Below are 24878 nucleotides of genomic sequence, written 5' to 3' on the forward strand. Positions count from 1 at the left end.
AATCTTCATATTTCCATTTTTTTTCGTGTTGGTTGCCTGTCCGCTCATAGTCTTCCTCTTTTTTAATGCCTTACTAAACTGATCCCTTAATGAAACCCACCTCACTTTGCATTCTGGACCTGAAAAGATTGAATCGGCCTCATTCCTCACCGAAATCATATTCATAACAAATCAGTAATACATATACAGTCACCATCTAGTTCACAACAATAGAACAGACCTTCGGATTTCAATCAAAAGATACTAGCAATATGATCAAACATGTTAAAGCGAGTATAAATAACAGCGAGGAAGAAGAAAGCATAAACAATTCACGCTATCAAACCGTCCACGTCACATCAAAACATTCTCCTCGAGAATCCCAGACGGTCCGTGCCGTTGATGGGCTGTGACGTTGCCTGTATATGTGAACGCTACCATACAAAACGCATTGAACAATGTTTTGATGCAACGCTGCTGGTCCGTGATGTGACGGTGATGTGACGTATAATGTGAATCGAGCTTAATACTTACCACTCCGCTCGCCTCGGCTTAGCTGTAGCAACAAAAGAATCTACCTGCAATCCCCCCGCACCGATGGCAAGAATACCTCAGGTCCCAGCACTAAACTCGTCGGAGGAAGACAGTATGTAACAGCTAACTCCTCGCTACGTTAAAATCGGCAGCACTTTGAAGAGAACAACAGCCAGGATCGCCACCCGTCCGCCGTAAACGAACACGAGATGGCAGCACAGTCGCAAATGCAATTCAAATGGGAATTATTACGTGACACCTTTTGTAACAACTAGATGGCACCGTAGTAAACTTGACAAAAGTCCTTAACCTCAAAGCCTAAAAGCCCGACATATCTGTTACATATATGATCTAGGGTTTCATTCAATCATTCTTTATACCCAGCTTTTTTTTTTATTTTGATTTTTCTTTGTTTCGGTCTCAGTTTTTTCATTCTTTCTTTTGTTCATCATTTGTTTCTCTTTTTTATCTCTTTTGTGCAATAGTAGGGTCCTTAACACGCCGTTATTTGCGCCTACACTGCCAGCGAGTCTTATAGAGGTCAATAGTGCCGAGAACCATAGACTTGGACTTTAAATGAAACAAATTATGAATGCGTGGTTTACAAGTCTCTCTACACATTGCGATGAATGAATGTAAACATTTTAAGTATTTCAAATGAAAAACTGTTCCTTCTTTCTGATAAAATGTAGGCTATTTTCTTCTTCCCTGATGACTTGCTCGCTACCAAATTCTTCTATTGGAGCACTCATTTCCAATCGGCTAGCATTGTTTTGTGTTCGTATGTTCATTGAATAGCAGACCTGAACTAAGTAGCGTTGGATTTGACGGCAGTCAATCTATACCCCATTAGTATAATATACCTACACTGTTGCAGGTTGCTTGGAGGCTTAACCAAACGCAAAACTTTAATTGTTGTGGTTTTTGTTGTTTAGTCAACTGTCCGAAGACAGGTCTGAACCTCGCAAGTAATACAAAGAAGGCACCACTTATGAGGCAACTAAGCCAGGAGATGATAGGATAGGGTGGCCAGTTCCTTTCCCCCTCCACTGCATACATCGCCGACTAGCTACATATTACACTAGTCAGACTTCAGATGTATGCAAACAATTGTTCTTCCTCTGACAAATATCGTTAAGTGAGATGTACTGCCCGATAACAGATGTACATATCAGCCAGAACCTCAATCAGAGGATAGAACTCTAATTATTAGACTTAAAAGGATGAGCTGGCAATACTGTAAAAAAATTCTACACTTCAGAGCACAAGCAGACCCCCGCCTCGTTGGTTTAAAATTGTTTTAATCCAGTACTTTACGCACAAGCAAACATTCTCATGGGGGCACCATGTTAATAATGTCAATACAAGTGCTTATACAAATTTTGGCCACTCTAACGCAAGTATGAGGGACGTGAAGAAAGTAAATTTCCCTGTGGCCGTTTCATGGGGAGATTTGTTGGAACAGACACAGCAATTGTCGAGCTATTTTTCAACATATTCCCGACCGGAATTGAGACATTTGTCATACCATGGGATCGGAACCACTGTGTGACAGCCGTCTGCACCTCTCTGTTGATTCCACGATGTGACAAATGTCTTAATTCTGGTAGGGAAATTGTTGAAAAATAGCTCAACAATTGCTGGATCTGTTTCAATAAATCTTTCCATGAAATTGTGTTTTCTTTTTATAAACGACCAGCAGGGAAACTTCTTTCTTCACGGCCCACGTAATTGTGCTCGAGTGACCAAAAGTTGTATAAGCACGTGTTTTGACATTATTAACATGGTAGAAGGAATAAAAAAAACTTTTGTATCCGCCCTCATGAGAATGTTTGCTTTTCAGCTAATAGGGCAGTTTGCTTATAACATTGTGATTGATTAGTTACGAGAAGGAGGATGAGGAGGCGAGACCTGACACGCTAGCTGTGCGAGAGGGAAAAGAATAAGCTATCAGAAATGTTGTTTCAAGATGGTTAGTATTAGGGGAGAGTCGGGTAGTATCGGACATCGGGTAGTATCGGACAGTGCGTTTCTTTCATCGACCACCATATGGTAGTACCTGAATGACATGGTTACCTTTCTCTATGCGACATCACAGAAACGTAACCATGTCAATCAGGTACTATCATCGTGTGGTAGATGAAAGAAACTCACTGTCCGATACTACCCGACTCTCCCCTATACAAATCTACCGATACGAAAGTTCATCTCAGACTAAAACCTATCTTCCCCCTTCATATCCATTGCTGATATAGCCATGGTACATAAAGGTCACAGGACACGTCTTGCCTCCTCTGCTGTAGAGGAGGGGCTCGCGACACTAACAGTTTGGTTGTGGCGCATGCGCGAACCTGCCATGCAGTGCCAACGTGATCCTTACTTGGATTTATTTTCGCGTGTATATTCCAGATCAAATCAAAAAGTTTCCTTCGTCCTCCGTTACACATCTTGCATATACAGACCGATTATTTAGTCCTGACAGCCCGGCGCCTCGAAAGAGGGGAAGTAAAAGAGTAGTGGGGAGAACTCCGGAGTAGAGCGGTCAGTAAAGAAATGCAGTACAGCTTAACTGTACTGGAAACACACCGGTCTATCGCACGTGTGACATCCGATTGCTCTGAATGCAAGAGACTGACTAACCCGAACACCCCTTGGCGTAACTTAATAGACTCGCCTGATCCAGGCGCACATTGTCGGCGACTGTCAGGACTAAATAATCGTACGTCTATTTTTAAATGCATAATTAAATGTTGGTAAAGGAATTGTAGTTTTGCAAATTGATGAATAAGCACGTGGTGAAGATCGAGTGCTTTATTTTTTCTTCACCCAACTCATATGTAGAAGCCTATTATGTTCATAATTTGTTGTACTGTATATTAATTCATTGTTATTGTCTTATCGTAGGAATCCGAATTTCTTTCGACGCGAGTGTAATGACGTTGTAGAGTGATGGAACTGAAGACCAGGACTGGATGTGAAATTGCGTAGTTGTGCCCGTAGGTGAGTGATGAAACGCCCATTATATTACGCAATGTATGATGATAATTAAAACTAGTTGTAATTAATTTAGTCTGTGACATTTATGGAGATTAATTGAATAAAGGCCAAATCCGGTAACGAGTAGATTATTTTAATTATATGGCTGTTAAATGTGCTAATTCTGTCGTTTATTAATGTGCATAATCTTTCAGTATGTTAACTACTTTAATATAGAGCGCTTCGTTTCTGCTAATGTTATCACTGTCATTCATAAACAGCGGAATTTCGATAGCATCATGTTAAAAACATACAAGTCACATTTCGATAACGTTCTTGCAAAATGATCTATTATCTGTCTCTCCGTTCGTCCAGCTGCATTAAACATCTCTATTATCACTGGACAGTCTTGTTTTTTTAATTTATATTTTGAGGGTTGTGATAACATTTGGGTTGCATTCGGCTTGCAGTGGAAACAATCAGTTATTTTTTAAAGGACCTTTGTCCAGTTTTTAGCAAAACTAAGTTAAATACTGTATGGATTCAGTTTCATTTAAGAGAAACCCATAGTCAGGGCCGGGTATTTATGGAGATCGCAAAAATGACGACATAATAGATATACAAAAGATTTTTGCTAATATTTAGCGAATTAAGTGATTCTGATTAATAATTACGGATAAAACAATCGTGACAAGTCGCGAAATAGAGTTCTAATATTGAAATATTAATATTGCGTCGTTTTATAGCGAGTTTCATATTCTGAGTTTTTTTTTTCTTCGGATTTCTTTCACTTGATTCTGTTATATATCCAAGTAGCCTACGTTACATGGTATTCCAGGTGTTCTGATTACGTTAGTAAACTTAAAAAACGGAGAATTCAACATTTCACTAATAATTTCAAAGTGTTAATTTTAGAGCTGCAAGTTTTTTTTTAATGAATGTGTGTTAAATACAGTCTCAATCCAACTAATATTGTCTACTGGCCATACCGCACTTTTACCATAATCCAACGAACCTTTAATGTTAATTATTTGGAAAGTAATATTCATACTGAGTTAATACTCCAATTCCAAAATAATTGTATTTTCCAAAATTTCTATTAATCTCCGCCAAGAGTAAAAATCAATCTCCAACAATCTCCGCCGACACCAATATTAAAAAAACCAAATGTTAAAATTAATCGCCATAAATACCTGCCCCCTGCCCATAGAGCATTTTAAAGAGACGGATGTGAGTCAGTTGCCTCCCGGCGTCAATTTTCATAGGCACATTCCCTCCCTGTGGAATAAGATCCAAAAATAATAATTCAATTTCCTCCTGGTCACTTTTTATTTAGTAATATACATAACTCTCTTCCCTTTCTTCTAAGACCCTTAGCATTCTGAATTAATATTGATCGTATTGCACTGGGTATAGGACTTCCAAATTCATAAATATTAATTTGAAACATTAATCCATTAAAAGTAAGAAATCAGCTTCATACGTAACTCAGGCTTTGTTCGTGTTGCCCTCCGAGCTTTGTAAAATGTAAGATGTAAGCTACACCGTCTCAATATTAATAAATTGCCTCAAGATTGCAGCAGGGTTTAAGCCACAGTCGCATTTGTCGCATTTTGCTACTAGACTTCTAAAAATGCAGCAAACTTTGAATGTAAATGTGCATAAATTGCGACAACCACATTGGACTTCAGAAACGAAGATGGTAATGGAAAAAATTATATCAGAGATGTGTTAGAACTAATCTGAATTTAAATGAAATGCTAATGGCATAGACAATGTTCAAAAAAGGTATTGAGCAATAGATGTTCAGAAATTGATTTCAAAGAGTTGATGCAATTCATGTAAGTTAAGTGAACAATTTCTTCTAATTGATTTATATAATTCCACCGAATTCTGTAAATTGTGAACGAGGATTTCAATCTTGTAAAAACTGGAATTAGAAACCGCCTTTCAGTAAAAAGAGTTAGCACTCTGCTAACAATAAATCTTGAAGGGCCAACTAGTAAAGAATTTCAATGTTTAGAGTGCCCATAAAATAATGTATTTTAATGTGATGTAAATTCAGCAGTAATTGTTTCTAAACATACCTACGTCTAATGATTTGCTTAAATACCAAGTATATCTAGACAGTGTGATAAGATGGATTGAAAGTAATAAAACTCTAAGAAAGAAATTACATAACTTTTTGTTTCTGCAAATTTTATTAATTTTTTCTTTCTGCACAATTATTTATAATATTGCACAAACATTTCGCAGTTAGCACAAATATAATTTTTCATTTGTGCATTTTTTCGACAATTATTTATTTTCTAGCTTAAACTCTAAATTGCAGTATTATCGATCTCGCGTAACCAATAGCTGGAAGTCGAAATTGGGCAACGCATCATTCTTTCTATTTGAGCAATTTCTGCCATGATTGGACTAGTGATAATTTTAAATCATAAGAGTAATTATTATTTAATATAAATAACGGTTGTAAATACAATATTGAATGGTGGTACACAAAGATGGACACGTAACAGAATTTGAATTTACGTCAGTCCGCATTCTGTAGTAGGATGGGAAGTTGTATTTCCAATGCACAGAGGGAACAGGTCTACCGATTATTACCAGTGTTTACAATGTAAATCCAGAGGTAACTGGTCCGTGACATCCGCGAATTTGATTTCATTTGGGAGGAAATAGAGCTGTAAGTTTACATTCTTTTGGAAGGGAATCGGGCTGCGTATTCAGGAGGGAATCTGGAAACTCCGAAAGAGACCTTTCTCGAGCGAGTATTCTCTTCTTATCATGGAGAAAGGATCATCTAGCCAATGTTGCCAACACTTGTTCATATAATCCCGCTAGATAGCTTTCGAAAACCCGCGATTTTCTAACAAATATCTCTTAGATTTTAATGTATACTTATTATTCAATAATAATAATAATAATAATAATAATAATAATAATAATAATAATAATGGTCAAGATAGAGCATCCACCCGCCAATGTAACGACATCCGCCCCCAATGTAATGAATATTGCACACTTTTATCATTCCCAATGTGGCGCTATAAAGCAATTTTAAATACTTTTATCACAGACACAACATATTTATATTCTTATTGTATTATATATGTTACCGTTAAAATCCCCCCCCCCAAAAAAAAACAGTTTGCCAAACAAAAACCTAAACAAACCAAACCTAACCTGACACTGATTCTAGATTATACGAAAACTCACTTTCTGTCTATCTTTATTTGCTTAAACTAGTTTTTACGAGTTGAAACTGGTTTTGACGGATTTCGGGTTTTAACGGTAATATGGAATTATCACTACATTGACACATCCATTATTTCACAAAACACATACTGAACAAATTAAATGTAATTTATGAAAGCCGCTTTTAATGCTAATATGAATTTCATTTCAGAAACTTTAAAGATTAAAAACCGCTAGTATTCCCGCTAAGCGGGATAATAAAATTTTACCTGCGAGACAGTTCTCCAAAAAAAAGCTAGATTTAGCGGAAAAACTGCTGAATTAGCAACACTGCATCTAGCAGTGAATTTAATAACTGACATCACTGCCATCTGTATGAAACAGTTGAAAGCATTGCTAGTATCATTACAGCAATGAAAATAAACATTCATTGAATGATTTTCATTCAAGTTTGCGTGCAATTCATAACATAAACTTTCCAGAAACGTCTGCTTATAAATAGAAGGTACGAATAAACCCAGATAAAGAGGAAGACGTTAAATAAAGTCACCAGATACCTCAACTCGATGCCCTGTGACGTCATCTCAGCCAGCTCTGAAGCCCGCTGCGCTCTTGTTTCGCTGCCGCGGGCACAGCGGAGTCTTGCAATGGTGGCTCCTTTTTCGTGATAATAATTGTTTCTCATACTGATCAAATTAAACTTAAAGTAATGTGAATGCTAATATTGGTATTTACATATATGAAACCAATTCATTGATGGTTTAGGGATGAAATAAAAGGTGAAAAAAACTAAATACTGTACTGCATTTCAGATTTCTCTTTTGTTAATACAGGGGAAGACAGCTATATGCTCTGACATGTTGTAGTACCTTGCATCTCTTCTCACTGTACGCTTTATAAACGAGTTAAGAGCATTGTAGGGGTGGTGGTTGAGAGAGGGTTGACAAGATCATGAAGCAATGTAGGGGTGGTGATCTTGAAGGAGGGTAAGAACAAGGTCATGCACGGATCTAAAGAAGCATAACTGAGAATACGACTTGCATTAATGTTGTCCAGGAGATTAAAATTATAACTCGAACTGTAAAACATGCACTCACGTTAATCCAGACTGAGCACAAATAAAGCTAATTTTAAAGAAACTGTTTGTAGTTCTGTAACTGATAACTAATAATTAGGCATCTTGATTACACAACTTTTAACACTGTATCACTTCGGAATATGTATGATAAGTACTTTCTTGTGTTAAATTTTAACGTATTACAAAGCACCTCCACATATGCAGAACACATCACAAATGCCAACCACACCTACAGAGACATCAACACAGACATGGAAATACTGCACATCCAACCAAAAAGCCAGAAACTCAACACACTAGAACAATATGAAATATACAGACACGCGAAAACACACCCCAACGATATTCTCAACACACAACTCAATTTCAAAACACATACATTCTTTGACTCTACACAACGAACGCATCCACACAGGAAACAAGAGGCGCCAAGACCAACAACGACCAGTTCCGAAGATGACCGAAAATAGGTCGAAACATGTCAACAAGGTACGTTAAAATTTAACACAAGAAAGTACTTATCATACATATTCCGAAGTAATAATTAGGATTGAATTATAATAATGATCCTTTTTAAAAATGAACTGAAGAACGCTTTTATTAAAGTAAATCTAAGCATATATATGTTGTATTGCAGTACATGATATTATTCACAGCAATATTGAAACAAATTTTTCTTTGCAAAATTAAAATAAGCATTGCTTTCCTGTTTCAAGAAAGTGTGATCATTAAACATTAATACACCAGATGAACTTTATTACGATGATTTTCTGGATTTTTAAAATTCTCATTATTGTCTTTGAAGGCACGCTTACACTTTCAAAATCTTGTAGAAGATTTGAACATTTTTCTCTGCAGCCATCACAACAACAGCTTTAGCAAAATCTCCATCAGATTTATTCGCTATACATGGAGTACCGTAATTTTGAAGATCAAACGAACAGAATATTCGCTAATTTGATGTTCAGCAGTCTCCTTTAACTGTTTTATCATCTCATCAAGTTTATCTCCCTGATAGTTGTCATATTCACTTGGGTGGCACGAAAAATAGTGAAAATGTAGATTAAACTTTTTTAACTCGGTGCATTTCCTTGCCAAAAACTAAACACTTTTGCTTCTTCACCACACGACACAAAAAGGAAAAGGTTCTCCCATACTGACAATAAATTAGGCACTGAATGGTTAGAAGCCATCAGAAAGATACAGTGTCTATCATTCTTATTCGTACATATCTAATGTAAACGAATAACACAACATTTTGTACAAAATAATTATATTTATATACTAATACTAGTGGCAATGCTTTAAAATTATTTCTTAGAACGTTAATTTACAACCACTTTTTATTTTAATCCGTAAATAACAAAAATATTAATAAATACATTATTCTGAAAGTAAAATTGTACGTCATTTATATTCGTACACTTGAGTAAAGTTGAAATATTCGGGGGTCCGTGCCTTAATGGTATCAGCGAGTGCAACGTAAACAGTGCATTACTCCGTGCTCTAGAGTTTGTTTTGTTTCAGCAGTCAGTTCTGTTCAAAATGGGCAAGTCGAAGGAAGTAAGTGCTGAGCTAAAGGAGACGATAGTTAGACTGGCTCTTGAAGGTTATTCTTTAAGGAAAATAGGCAATATAGTAAATAAATCCATTGCACGGTACAATACGTGGTTAATTAATTCAAATACCGTGGATCTACTTCAAATCAAAAGAGGAAACCGAAGGGAAAAATACTAAATGAGAGGGAGGAACGTTTTATCATAAGACAGATAAAATAAAATCCACGCTTAAGTGTGCCGAAACTATTCCTGTCATGACAAAAACAACAAGGAAAACTGTTAATGAATCAACGGTGCGGTGTGTCCGATATAAATATGGATTTCAGGGTAGAAGGATAAGAAAGAGGCCCTTAGAAAGTAGGAAAAATTGAGCTTTAAGAATTGCATTTGCTAAAGCTCATGTAAATAAGGACCAAGAATTTTGGGACTGTTATTTGGTCGGATGAGACCAAGATTAATCTTCTCGGATCCGATGGTGCCCATAGATTATGCAAAAAGAAGAATGAGGCCGACAAAGTGGTAACATTCGTCCCACTGTGAAACATGGAGGTAGTGACTCCATAATGATTTGGGACTGTATGTCATCGAAAGGCGTAGATAACATCGACTTCATTGATGGAATTATGGACAAAGTGGTCTATAAAAATATTTTGAAAAATAAGGTCAAAGAAAGTGAAATAAAAATGGGTTTGCCGTCTATCTACATTTTCCAACAAGACCATGACAGCAAACATACGGCCGAAATGAACAAACACTGATTGATATGGAACATCCTGAAGCAACTCATACTCCTCCGATCTGAATCCCATCGAGCATTTGTGGTTCAGACGTAAAGAAAATGTACATAAAAATAAAATTTCGTCCAAAGAACATCTCAAAACTGTTGCGCTAAAAGAATGTCAAAAGTTTACTCCGCAGCAATATAAAACGTTGGTAAATTCTATGCAGAGAAGGTGCCAGGCAGTGATCACAACCAGAGGATATGTAACCAGATATTAAAACGTAATTGTTTATGTTATTTCTTTTTGTTACTAAGTGTACGAATACAAATGACAGGTAAAGAAATTCTATTTTTTTAATTGAGTTTATTTACATGTCTATGGTACATATGGAATTTAGTTTTTGTTTTAATTGTATTCATAATGTTACCGTACAGATTTTTTAAAGATAAATAATATAATACTTTCATTTCACGTGTCCTTCATTTTTACTTGTACGAATAAGACTGATAGACACTGTATGTTTACTTTTGAAGCTTACAACGACAACGCAATGCCTTTACACTGAATTCCCCATACCGTCCTGTGAACAGCTACACGTGCAATCAGGAGACGTCACTAGCTGTATGAACCTAGCACTCGCTGCACATACGTCACAACAAGATTGAGTTGTCTTAGGCCTGTCCCAGACCAACACTTACCGTTATCATAATTATGTGTGCGTGCATATGAAAAGGGACTGCTTGGCGGCTTTCTAGGGTGAGATATAGACAGTGATTTGAACGTGTTCCAGTTGACGCAGGACTTTAATATTTTTACAGTTTATTGCTTAAGATGTGATCATTCCGAAAGCATAAAAAATTCGAGTGTAGGCTTTCTCGGCGGGCGCCAATAGGAGAAAGGTTTTTGGGCTATCAGGCCATGGTCCGTTGGTTGAGTGACCAAACGTTTCATTCACTGCTGCGGTGAACATCTTCAGTGAACGAAACGTTTGGTCACTCAACCAACGGACCACGGCCTGATAGCCCGAAAAACCTTTCTCCTGCATAAGAATTATCCAGTTTGAATAATCTCTTTGTTTTTGTTTTTTTTTTTTTAAGACTATAAAACTAAAATTCACCAAATGGTTCCTTTTAATATGCACGAATACATGTTATGAGGCAATTTTGAATTTGCCTGCACTAGAAGCAGAAGTAGATGATGATTAAGAATGTACTGATTCATCTTAGCAGAAAACAGTAATTATGATTAATTTATTTCCAGCCAAATGCAGAAATGTTCAGATTTTGAGGTCGTTTCTAAAAGGCCCTCATTTAAAAAAATGATAACATACTGGAGATGAATAGCCATATTTTGTCCCAAATTTTGATAGGACATGTCTTTAAGCATGCATTTCATGCTCGGAAAATGGTATTCGCCCGTGTTTAAAACTTTTTGATTAAAACAGTTTTTTATGCATTTATCAAAACTAATGGCCGATTCGACTATTATTCGTATTTGTTTGTCATTATATTAAATATGAAAGAAGCTATTGTATTACTGAAAAAATATTTCGATATTTTCACGGAAATGCGTAAGGTCATTTGTGATGGACATCGTGGGGATTAATCTCATTGTGTACTGTATTATTTCAGCAGTTGACGAGATAGCATAATTTATATTGGTGAGTACTGCACATTGTCTGTATTCATAAAAAATAATTGGAACATAATTAAATATTTTTCCTTTTTTGTCACACATTTTCCCGATTTTTAGCACCTAAAAATCCGAGCCCCAGTCATCAATAATTTTCCTGCAGTTGGTACAACTGGATTGGATTCTAGTCGGAACTTACAAACTTGGTTTTTGTGAATTAAATAATGACTTTATCTATGTTTACATGATATCATCACACGCAATTACAGCTACATTTGTAGACTCTGTCAAATAAGCATTTAAATGCTAGTTACTAGCATATAATCTTTACGTAGCGTAGCTACTCCAGCACTCACGGGAGAATGGGCAGGAGTGTGTAACTAACTAATTGGTACAAGGTTATATTCAACTAGTTCCTCATTTTATGCAAGCAGAAGATTCATTATCTTGGTACAAAACTTGGCGTGATTTATGATGTTGTTAAAAGTATTAGCTTTCAGGTTTCCGGCACACAGGTTTTAATGATCATTAGTGCTCAATTTGAAATTCATAAAATATAATAACTTCATCGTAAACCTTTTTAAGACATTCGACGTCAAAGCATTTACTTTCAAGCCTTTCTGACGATTAACGAGATTGCAAAGTGTACATTGTGCGGTTAAAAGAGGCGTTGAATGCAGGAAACTTAGCCTACATAATGGCATGTGTACGGTATCCTGTTTTTCATCAGATTATCATACTTGTTATATTTTGTGATTGGTGGACAGTTTTTCCAAAACTTTTTTTGCAAAACTAGTAGTTCGACAGCCCTTTATAGTTTCGCAAACAATTTTGTCGCAGCCCATTTTCCCAAAATACTTTACTTTCATGGTATTCCTTAGCCACTTTATATTTATTTCAGAAGTAATTGGTTTCCACGACTGCAGATTCTTGTAAGATGAATTAAGAAATGGTTACAATGATTTATTACTATTTATTTATTTAATCTGACAGGATTAAGACCATAAGGCCTTCTCTTCCATCCTACCAGCTAGCACATATAAATACAAAACAGAAATACAAACATAGATGAAAATAATAGAAATTAAATTAAAGCCCTATAGAGGATCAACAGGGTCAAAAGAAGACTATAGAGCTCTCATCGAGCTAATACAAGAAAAAAAGAAAGAAAAACAGAGATAGCAATGACGATAGTGATGATAATAATAATAATAATAATAATAATAATAATAATAATAATAATTAACAATAATAAATACATTACATATTTATTATCAATTTTACAACAGCAACAGAGTGGCCAAAATTTGTACAAGCACTTGTTTTTACATTAGTAACATAGTGGAAGAAAAAAAAATAACTGTTTTTATCTCCTCCCATGAGAATGTTTGCTTGTGAGAGTGTCTATAATATAGGAAATCGAGCAGAAAGCTTCCTTTGTCACGAAAATTTGTCACTTCGTCCATATATGAATGTTGAATAGTCATGAAAATTGGCAATAATGCTAACAACCAAGAAATGTAGATTTGAGAAAAAATATATATAATAAAGTATGATTTTCAAGCAGAGGTGTTGTTGAACTGTTGCTAATTGGAACTAAATGTGTGGGGAAAAATGGGTTGCTAACTAAAATTTGGAACTAGAAGTTTGGAAAAAGTGTCCCCAACGATATTTTGTGTATTTTTTCTTTATATTATACCGAGTGAACCGTAAGTAATGTCACTAAATTCAGGGGTTATTCTTTTAAAGAACTGCTTTCAGAACATAGGAGGAATGATAGTAGGAGGAAGAATAAGACCTTAATGTAATTACCAAGAACAACAAACTGTGAGGTTTGGCATAGGCGACTCAACCTTTTAATGGGAAAAGTGCACCTCTCACTATATCATATTCTGGCACTCCTTCAAAGAGAGAGGCGGCAGAAATCAACATGGTAATAGAAAGAATAGCAAGTGGCGTATCTCCTCCCAAGAAAAAGAAGAAATACGTTGAATTAGATAAAAGAATTCAGAGAATTGTTGAATATGGGGAGTACAAGGATAACGATAATATATTGGGTACTTACAGTCTCTTGGACATAACGTAGCAGGAATATTTTGCTTTTATACAGGGTGATTCACGAGGAAAGGTAAACAATTTTGGATATGAATTCTGAAGTCATTCTGAGTCAAAAAGTTCATATGAATATAAGTCCGTTTTCGAACGGTTACGAAGATATGTCTCTTTGATTTCACAAAAACTTCTGGGATTCCATTGTACTAACTCCCATTTTGAGACAGATAATGGACAAATTTAAAGTTTGTATTCACATATGCATACATACCTAATATTCTAGATGTCGGGGTCGATGTTTTCGCACATTTTTAAAGGTACCTCCTTCTGCTTCAATGCACTGTAGCGCTCGGGCGTGAATTGCGCTTATCGCTCGGGAGAGTTGCACGTGGCTGTTCTTTATGCGGCGTGCAGGATCCAAAATACTGTCGATTTGCGCCTCTCTCGTTTTCACCTTCCTTTGGTATACCAAGTCTTTCATCCAACCCCATAGACAGTAAATACTCTTCGATGTGGTACTCTTCTGTTCGGAAAGCGTCGTTCATATTCAGTTACGGCACGCAAGGAACTTCCATCGCACAAACCATAAACATACACAATATTGGCATATTCTGCAGTCGAAAATTTATAAGGCATCTTGAAAAACACAACTTAATACTTCCGATAACTGTACTTGTACAGGGACATCATTTTATTTTTACTTCAATTTTTATTGTACCTTAGTTTTTGAATGTACTTCACTCCCACCCCTTCTACTAAGGAAGTTCCAACTCCACACAGAACCAAGACCGCAGATAGTAAGCAGTACTGAGTTACTGAGTATAGTACGTTCCAGAAATATGTTCGCGTTTTCCAGTGACGAAAGAGCTTTCAATATTGAATCATATTTTCGCACAGGTACTGTCCGTTTGCCTACGTCGCATCCCGATTTCCCCCACCTGCTTCTTCTCGCCCCTCTGTAATAGCTGGGCTGTCTTAGCTCTTTTCTGAAAACATTAATTTCTCTTAGGAATTGGACATTTACGTAATATTATACACCTGTTTAATTTAACTTAAATAAAAGGGCCTCGTTAAGTAATTAACTGTCACGTGATTTCCTCCCTTTATACAATCCTGCGGACGGACAGTAGATAGCATGTCTGAGTAATTTTATATTTTCGGGTCGGGCAGAAGTGAAGATTGAATTTACAGTACGTAGAGTAGGTACAGAATTATTTCAACATGAGTTACTAGTACGAAGGACGAAACTGGCAATTGGAATTAGATGCAATAGTTTATAGTGCGATAATATGCACAAAAGAACTGAAGCCTGTATCGAAATGAACGGCCACCATTTTCAAAATTGTGTTTAAATATTCATATTATGATTATTTTTCAATTTAACTTCTTTCTCTATATTGTACGCTAATGTGCTGTAGACAGTATAATATACACTGCATAATGAATACGTTCGCATGGATAACTCACTTCGTGAGTAAAAACACTTATTCTTAATACAGTACTTTCTTTGATTAAAGAAAAACCCAATGAAAATTATCAAACTCAAAATCGCGATATTTCCTAGTTTACGTAAATGGATGAACTACTTTTCTTCCTTCCTATACCTAGTAGAGTGATTTGTGTTTTACGCCAGTATCATCGAACTCCAGTCTTGGAGGGGGGTGGGAGCAAGCGGTGTTTCCGGTTCTCTGAAGGTTTAGACAGGTTAATATTAAAAATGTTAGTAAAAATAAAATGATGTCCCTTTATAACTACTGTACTGTAAGTAGCTGACTGAACTGCTGTGAACTGATAAGCGATAGTGTATTTGTGTTATGAGCGGGATGTGTCATTACATCAGTTACGGACAGGCGATTGGACATTTGTAATGCCCCATCACCCGGTTTGTGAGGTGAATGAACTTATCCACGTAGCTCACAATACAGATTCCAATGTTATGTTATTCATTGCGATCCGTGACCTTGGCTCATATATTGTAACATTTAGCAGCATATGGCAACGTCTGATTCACATTGGGGTGAGACGTTTTACCAAAAAAAAAATGCATCTAGCTCCGCCATCGTTCGAAAATGGACCTACATATGTTCATATGAACTTTTTCACTCAAAATGGCCCAAGATATCGTATACTAATTTTTTTTTACCTTTACTCGTGAATCACCCTGTATATTGAAAACATAATAAAATTAATAAAATGTTTAAGATTACAATATTCATTCATTCATATTGGCAGCAAGTAGTACTGTGACCAAGTTGTCATTGTAACGACAGTGTCACATGTTACGAAAAAATACTTGTGACCAACTTATCATTGTGAAGAACAGGTATTGTGACCAAATTTTCATTGTGACGAACTGCCAGTGACTAAACTAGAGAGTGACGAAGCGTCCTAGACCCGGATCAATCTTTCTCAGCCCCCGATAGAGCTTGATCACATTCGCAGGAGAGTAGCCTGATGAGCCCCAAGCCCTTCCTATATTAGCATCGGAAACCCCGTAGTCCTCCCATTCAAATAGTGGATGTTTATTTACTTGCATTTGATATGATGAGGCAAAAGATAATAAAGTTACTACTGAATTAGTGTACTTATAGGAAGAAGGGATAATGAACTAAATTGATGTGGTCAAGGTATTGCGTGTCCATATATCAACTGTGTTGAAACATGTCTGTTGCTAGCATTGGTTCCACTTAGGTCCTACCTGTGTGAACAATTCGTCAGAAAAACGAACAGTCATAAAACCGCATGCGAAACAGTGAACTGTGAAGGATAATAGTGACTTCATTACGTGTATGTAACTCTGAAAGTGAACCTGTATACTTATGGCAGTGTTGTGAACCATAAAAGTTGTCAAGTTGCTAGGAAAAAAAGCGCACGAAAAACTGAATAATATACATGCTTTTATTAATGTAGCAAAATGATATATATATATATATATATATATATATTAGATAATCAACGTAAACCCCAAGAACATAGAAATGCTTATTTTTAGTCAAAGTAAATGATTTGATTGTTGACTGGCAATTGTTTAATATTACTGTTCTGCCCTTCACTTCCTAACAGATCAAAGTTTTTATTTTATTTTGAGACAAGGGTCCAATTTATATAAAATATTAAGTTGATCGTTATTGTTAATTATATAATTCATGTCTTAGGAATACTGTCATGCGAAAGTTACGATTTCTTAGTATTTAATATATGAATATCATGATGATTGTTAGTTTCAACAAAAATAATGTAATATTATAGAATATACCATAGACAAATATGTACTGTAGGGTGGATACTTTATTTCTTCAACAACAGCAGGCAGGCCTTCGTATGAAACTATTAATTCAGTGCAGTCCAGTTGTATTGGTTTTATAAATCGTATTGTGTAGTTATTAATTAATCAATCGCGCTGTAATTTATAGGTGAATGTCTGAGGAAAGCATAGAAGAAAATTCTAAATCAAAATCTGTTTTGGAAACAGAGAGGAAAAAGTGATCTGTTCGAAACATACATTTACACCTTCCAGAATTTGGTAAGCGACGGACGTTTTTTTTTTTTTTTTTTTTTTTTTTTTTTTCCCACGTTAGACGGGGATCAAAGTGAGAGAAATGTCGAAAAATAATGGAGATTACTTTTAAAAGTTATTGCTACTCAGAATCTTGAATGGTTCCCGAGTTACGGCGAATTAAACGACCGTTTTCGCTACGTCGAAGGACAGACTCGGCCTTTTGTCTGTTAAAAGAGGAATATAAAAAAAAAAAACTTGTAAACTCTAAATATCAATTGTGCGTGCTCTGCGTAAAACAATCTTTTGTCTCTCTTTTATCACTACCACTTGCTTTACTCAACGACAAGGTGTAATAAAAATATTCTTTCACATGAACGAGAAATGACCTGCTTTTTGTGCAGATATAATACAGAGGAAGAATGATGAGAGTGTGTCAGCTTGACCGTGTGTATTTGTTTTCTATTTTCTTGTATCTACGTGTGTTGAGTGATGCAGGCGTTCTAAACAATAGCGCTATTCTTCCGGAATGCTTTAAGATCGAACACTGCGTTATAACCCATATTCTTGTAATAATTCTATAGAGCAGACGTCTCAATGGGGTCTTCTCGGAGCACTTCCTCCTCTCGCTTTTTTTTTTTTTAATCTAAACAAGATGCGGGAGCAGTTCGTGTATCTCTGGATGACGTCATTGACCGCGACGTTTGAATAGACATCTCAAACCGCTACGATGTAATGGCTAGTCATTGTGTTCATCTCCTAGGAAAGATCGTCTTTATTACCGCGAATGTATGAAGAAATAAAAGCTTTTATAGGGAAAGTGAAATTGTGGAAGTCGCAAGTTTTAGTGGATGACTGTTACCACTTCTTTAATATAGAATTTTTACCTAATTTGAATCAATACCAATGTAAGAAATAATGACGTAACATGTATGGTTCTTCATGCTTCAGATTTCTTCTTTTTACTCATTGATATATTATTAGAAAATAAATTTATTATTATTATTATTATTATTATTATTATTATTATTATTATTATTATTATTATTATTATTATAGTGAAGTACAGAAGGACTTAAGGAAAAAAATTGAGACCAGATTTAAGATTTGAATAGTTCTAATTTTAAATAATTGTTTGTGAATTCCTAAGACGTTTTGGTTATTATTAATTATTGAAAACATTACGAAACATATTATTAACTATTATTGTAATGAATATATTAATATTGGCATATCATAACAATACGTACTCTAACAACCAACAAGTTTAATGATTTAATTATTATTTTAAATATAGTACAAACTTATGAAAAAAGAGAGATACCAAAAACAATTTACTAGAAACGAAGTACTGTTGTTGTTTAGTCAACTGTTCGAAGACAGGTTTGAACCTAACAAGTGATACTAACAAGACACTACTTATGAGGCAACTAGGCCAGGAGATAATGGGTAGAGTGGCTAGTTCCTTGTGCTTAAATAATTACTTAAGAAATTCCTTCCGAAAACAACCGTCTATTGTGACATGCATAATAAGTACAACACAGAAGTACAGTTTTGTAGCATTTCTCTAGCGAAAGTTACAACTTAGCTCGCTCACGCTTGTAACATAATCAACGATCGGCTATCTTCGGGTACTGCGCTTATCTCTTCAGCTGACTATGCTATCTACACTTGCTCTCTGTAACAACTTCTATGCGTTGGCCTTGAGACGCCTGGTACAGAGGGAACTGTTTGCCCTAAAATTACGGTTTTTTCGGATGTACTTATGTATAAATGTATTATATCTGGCAACTACTGAATTTCAGAATTAAATAAATGCTCCACCACCAACGTCCCCTTTGATAGCGATATTCCTTTATTAGGCAACGCAGCACTCCTGTGATTCGCAGGAGCTGTGAAGCCGCTGAAGGTCATAGAGTGTATTCCGAATCTCAGTGCTGAGCAGTCTGATAGCATCACTGTGTTCCGGATTTCAACGATGACGTCACTGATGCTCCACCGGTGTCGCACCGGTTCCATCAATTTGAAAAGGTGGTGGCAGTCTCCATCAGCCGCCATCAGTGAATCTACAGTCGTGTCGCTGTTATTTCCGGTGTGACTCCTCCCCTTTGCTTACGCCTTAGGAAGTGAAGGCTCTATAAAGTCTAGGTAGGTAGTATCGCTCGCCATTTTTGTTCTTTCGTTGCCGAGCTACCAGATGAGGAATCTATTTGCTTCACCGTTAAACATTATCATGTCGTAGCTCTTATGATAATAAATCAAACGCACTGTAATTGAGCAAATGATTGAGCGGCAAATAACGTCCTCGTGTGATTTCTGCGAACGCCAACGAAAGAGCCAAAATGGCGGGCGATTATATTAAGTATTTATCGAGCCTTAGGAAATGCATTACATCATCAGTAGCGAATGACAAGACGCACACGTTTAAATGTAGCCGACCTGCAACGTGATTGGCTGCCGGAAATAAGAGCGACGAGACTATAATTGGTTCTTGTATAGGGCGGGAATTAGCAGACGAATGACATCGTGTGCTGTTGTGTCACGTCGGTGTGTTCTGCTTTGGTTCTGCTGTATTGTTTGTAATGAGCACAACGTAAAAACAATATGTTAATGGCTTACGAGCGAACATGTCAACGGACCAGTTATTATATTACTGGTTCAAGAAATTGTTTATGCTCTCTTTTCTTTGAATGAGGTGACAGTACGAAAATTTTGCAAAATCTTGCTAGCGAAGCACTTTCCGTTACTCAGGAGAAGACGAGCGGAAAGAATGTGACCTTCTTGACTATCGCTGCTGATTATTATAAACATCGCTCAGATAAGCATCCCAGTAGCCAGGTTATTACTCGTACAGGAAACATCAGTTACAATGCGTATGGAAATTAAAGCTAAGGTGAACAGAAGGAGACCTAATGTTTCCGCTTACTGTAGTACAAATATTCACGTGTTGTCGTACGTTATCTGTTCACATCCCTTCCTCCTCAGTCCGCTCTCGTCTTCCCCTGTACAGCCGCCATGATAGCCATCGAACCTTCCAGCAGTTTTGTTCCTATTTGATATTTCGCTGCGGCGTGACATCGTTGTTGTCCACCGGTCCGGTGAGATTCTTAATACGCTGATAGGCAGGAGGTTTGGTGCGGAGAATAATAATTGTCGTGGTGGGGGGGGGGGAAGGGAGAAAGAAGACACGTGACGTAATGTGTGCCCGGGTGACCAGTTTTGTCCTACCCTGGTGTACTCGATTTTGTTCTGCCCTGCGCTGAAGTTACTGAAAAGGCACAGTGCTTATATTAACTGTTAAACAATACGATATTGATTAATCTACTGCAATTTATTACTTGCGTCAGCTGCAAGGTTATATAGAAGACATAGAGTGAGATCATACGTTTCGAACTTTTTAAATTTCGTAACTTCTCAGGGCACGAGCAAATGGCATTGAACTACAAAGTGCAACTAAATCTTACGTTTAGTCAGACGTCATTGAAAGATTATGTGGATTTATCGCTTAGCCCCTTTCTTCCATTGCTTCACCCGTCCAGCATCGAGTAATTGCTACCCGTATAATGGCATGAAATATACAGGCCTACAAGGCCGTCAAGAAAGGAAATGGATGTCAGCTGACCGACTTCTTGTGTTCGCATGCATGTATAGTCTCTCGCCCTCTCTTTCTCTGTCTCCTTATGCACAGAACTGTTGCGACGTGCATGCACTTTACAAGCCAATGGTGGTTTAGTAGTAGAGGTGTTGTGTTTGCCAGTAGTGTAAGGGAGAGGAAAAACCCTAAATTGGCACGATGTCGAGGTTAAGGGGTTGGTTGCCAGAATATTCAACACTACAGTAAAACTTGTTAACATCTTCACATGTACATTTTACAGCGCTATTCACAAGACAAGGAAGGGATAAAGAGGAATGAAGTAAACGTGGTATAAAAGTGAATAATGTTTGTATTATGTGTTATATTTCTCCCTCCGCTATGACTCAAATGGTAGTATTTTTCATTACTACAGTACTGCTTTTGGTTATCTAAGGGTCTGAGCAAGCCGCAACATTGTACAGGGACATCATTTTATTTTTACTTCAATTTTATTGTACCTGAGTTTTTGAATGTACTTCACTCCCACCCCTTCTACTAAGGAAGTTCCAACTTCACACAGAACCAAGACCGCAGATTAGTAAGCAGTACTGAGTACAGTACGTTCCAGAAATATGTTCGCGTTTTCCAGTGACGAAAGAGCTTTCAATATTGAATCATATTTTCGCACAGGTACTGTCCGTTTGCCTACGTCGCATCCCGATTTCCCCCACCTGCTTCTGCTCGCCCCTCTGTAATACCTGGGCTGTCTTTGCTCTTTTCTGAAAACATTAATTTCTCTTAGGAATTGGAAGTTTACGTAATATTATACAGCTGTTTAATTTAACTTAAATAAAAGGGCCTCGTTAAGTAATTAACTGTCACGTGATTTCCTCCCTTTCTACAATCCTGCGGCATAACCACTTGGACGGACAGTAGATAGCATGTCTGAGTAATTTTATATTTTCGGGTCGGGCAGAAGTGAAGATTGAATTTACAGTACGTAGAGTAGGTACATAATTATTTCAACATGAGTTACTAGTACGAAGGACGAAACTGGCAATTGGAATTAGATGCATTAGTCTATAGTGCGATAATATGCACAAAAGAACTGAAGCCTGTATCGAAATGAACGGCCACCATTTTCAAAATTGTGTTTAAATATTCATATTATGATTACTTTTCAATTTAACTTCTTTCTCTATATTGTACGCTAATGTGCTGTAGACTGTATAATATACACTGCATAATGAATACGTTCGCATGGATAACTCACTTCGTGAGTAAAAACACTTATTCTTAATACAGTACTGTACTTTGATTAAAGAAAAACCTAATGAAAATTATCAAACTCAAAATCGCGATATTTCCTAGTTTACGTAAATGGATGAACTACTTTTCTTCCTTCCTATACCTAGTAGAGTGATTTGTGTTTTACGCCAGTATCATCGAACTGCAGTCTTGGAGGGGGGAGCAAGCGGTGTTTCTGGTTCTCTAAAGGTATAGACAGGTTAATATTAAAAATGTTAGTACAAATAAAATGATGTCCCTGTAGATATGTATGGAGTATAGCGCGGCGCACACAGTTCAGGTCTACTGTTCAGCGAACATGCAAAAACAAAACAAAGCTAGGCGCTTGGAGTTCAGAGCTCTAATAGAAGGATTTGGTAACGAGCACTTTAATAGGAAATGAGAAAATGCATTTTATCAGGTAGGAGACATTTTTCATTTGAAACATTTCAAATGTTTACAGTCACTTGTAGTATGTAGAGACTCGTCAAGGAATTAGTTAGTGTAAATATTTTTTCTGTGATGTTCTATTAGTGTCATTTCCAGCATTTTTTATTTATTTATACAATGTGTACGTACGTACATAGCTTGTGTCCAGTTACAACGTTCACGTGTAAAACCAGTAGACCTATTCATAATTTATTAATTTCTACAATCTGGCAATAAAGACGGTAATACATTGAGACAAAAAAACCTACAAACATTTCTAAACGAACAAAAGTTGAAGCTTCACGGCCGAAATATATTTTACATATTTCAAGATGAACTCATTTTCAATTGTGAATATTCAAATTTCTATTATTTCAGTAACTTATATCAGAGGTTTTCAACCAGTGTGTCGCGCAGCTCCATGGAGTGTGTCGCGATATTTTGGAATTGAAAAATACATTTTATGTCATCTAGAAAGTCTCTTTACAACTTACTTTTTATTTATAATAATGATAATGATGATGATAATAATAATAATAATTTATTTGAACGATCATAATAATGGTACACTTTTGGTTCGCACTCCCGATGAAGCAAAAGCTTGTGGCCGAGAGTGGAGTTTACATCGAATAATGGAAAAGTAATATTACAAATTTAAGCCTACACTAAAATAGTTATTTTTTTTTATTTAAATAATCGAATATATGTAAGCAAAAGTAAAGTGACGAATATCAAAATAATAATACAAGAAAGAATAATATAAGAAATACAATGAAATTATTTGCAACAAAGTCTTTGATATGGTACATTTTATTTTGAGATAGACTTTACCAATGAAACGTGAACACTTGCAACAATGCTTAGTTCAGTTTTTCATTCTTTCAATCATTTTTTATTTTATTGGGTTATTTTACGACGCTGTATCAACATCTAGGTTATTTAGTGTCTGAATGATATGAAGGTGATAATGCCGGTGAATTGAGTCCGGAGTCTAGCACCGAAAGTTACCCAGCATTTGCTCGTATTGGGTTGAGGGAAAACTCCGGAAAAAACCTCAACCAGGTAACTTGCCCCGACCGGGTTTCGAACCCGGACCACCTGGTTTCGCAGCCAGACGCGCTGACCGTTACTCCACAGGTGTGGACTTCAATCATAAGGCCACGTACAGAGAAACTCTGTGCAACCCACCAAGCGCAGACTTTACATTAATTTTAATAGGTGAGTTTGCAAAAACGATATTAAAAATATTTTACCGGACATCCAGCATATATAGGTTGGGATTTTTGACACATACCTTAGCTCTTTTTGTAATGCCACTCAAGTTGCTGCTTGTTCTTTTAGAATTTTCGATTGCGCGTTAACATAAACCACTCTACAATACTGGATGTCGGACACTACGCTGTTTTTCTGGCGGAACACGCTGAAACGGCGTTCCGGCACTTTTTCGTTACATTTTTCATCATGGAATCGAAATATATGTGAATAACTTATGTTTTCAATATAATTTTTCTTCGAATTCCGCTTATAATTTTTCTTCGAATTCCGCTTAGATCTTGAAAGTCTTAGTTGGACGAAAAGGAGGTTAAAAACGACAAAATTCTCATGCAGTGAACAATAATAATCATCTCCTCGTTCGCTATAAAATATTCTACACAGAGTTTTACAGCCTTTTTCTCCAGAAGAAAAGTACTGGTTCTTATAATAATAGCCTAATATTATTCTTATAATAATAATAATAATAATAATAATAATAATAATAATAATAATAATAATAATAATAATAATAATATTATTATTATATTTTATTTTATTTTATTGGGTTATTTTACGACGCTGTATCAACATCTCAGGTTATTTAGCGTCTGAATGAAATGAAGGTAATAACGCCGGTGAAATGAGTCCGGAGTCCAGCACCGAAAGTTACCTAGCATTTGCTCGTATTGGGTTGAGGGAAAACCCCGGAGAAAACATCAACCAAGTAACTTGCCCCGACCGGGATTCGAATCCGGGCCACCTGGTTTTGTGGCCAGACGTGCTGACCGTTACTCCACAGGTGTGGACTATTATTATTATTATTAATAATAATAATAATATCATCATCATCATCATCATAAAAAAATAAGTGCCTCGCGATATCGTGGGCGTTCAGTAAAGTGTGTCGCCAGTCAAAAAATGTTGGGAACTACTGACTTATATTATTTATTTCTAAACTCGTTTTCACTTTGATAAAATGTATATGTTTATTTTAAAAAGTTGAATTTAAATATTAAACACTCTGTAAATAGGAGAAAAATAATGAACATTGATTATTACTACTTGGATGAAAAATATATTATGAAACAAAAAAGTAGGCCAATCT

General features: G+C 36.2%; 1 protein-coding gene across 1 annotated transcript in view; it reads left to right on the forward strand.

The window, feature by feature from the left end:
- Positions 1 to 24878, forward strand: part of LOC138702769 (nucleolar protein dao-5-like) — a 966798-nt gene that overhangs the window by 440789 nt on the left and 501131 nt on the right. The window contains exon 4 of the mRNA XM_069830070.1: positions 3418 to 3513. The gene's annotated coding sequence lies outside the window, so the exon portion shown is untranslated. The remainder of the gene's footprint in view (positions 1 to 3417; positions 3514 to 24878) is intronic.

This window comes from Periplaneta americana, chromosome 7 (assembly GCF_040183065.1).
Source record: "Periplaneta americana isolate PAMFEO1 chromosome 7, P.americana_PAMFEO1_priV1, whole genome shotgun sequence".
Lineage (NCBI taxonomy): Eukaryota > Metazoa > Arthropoda > Insecta > Blattodea > Blattidae > Periplaneta > Periplaneta americana.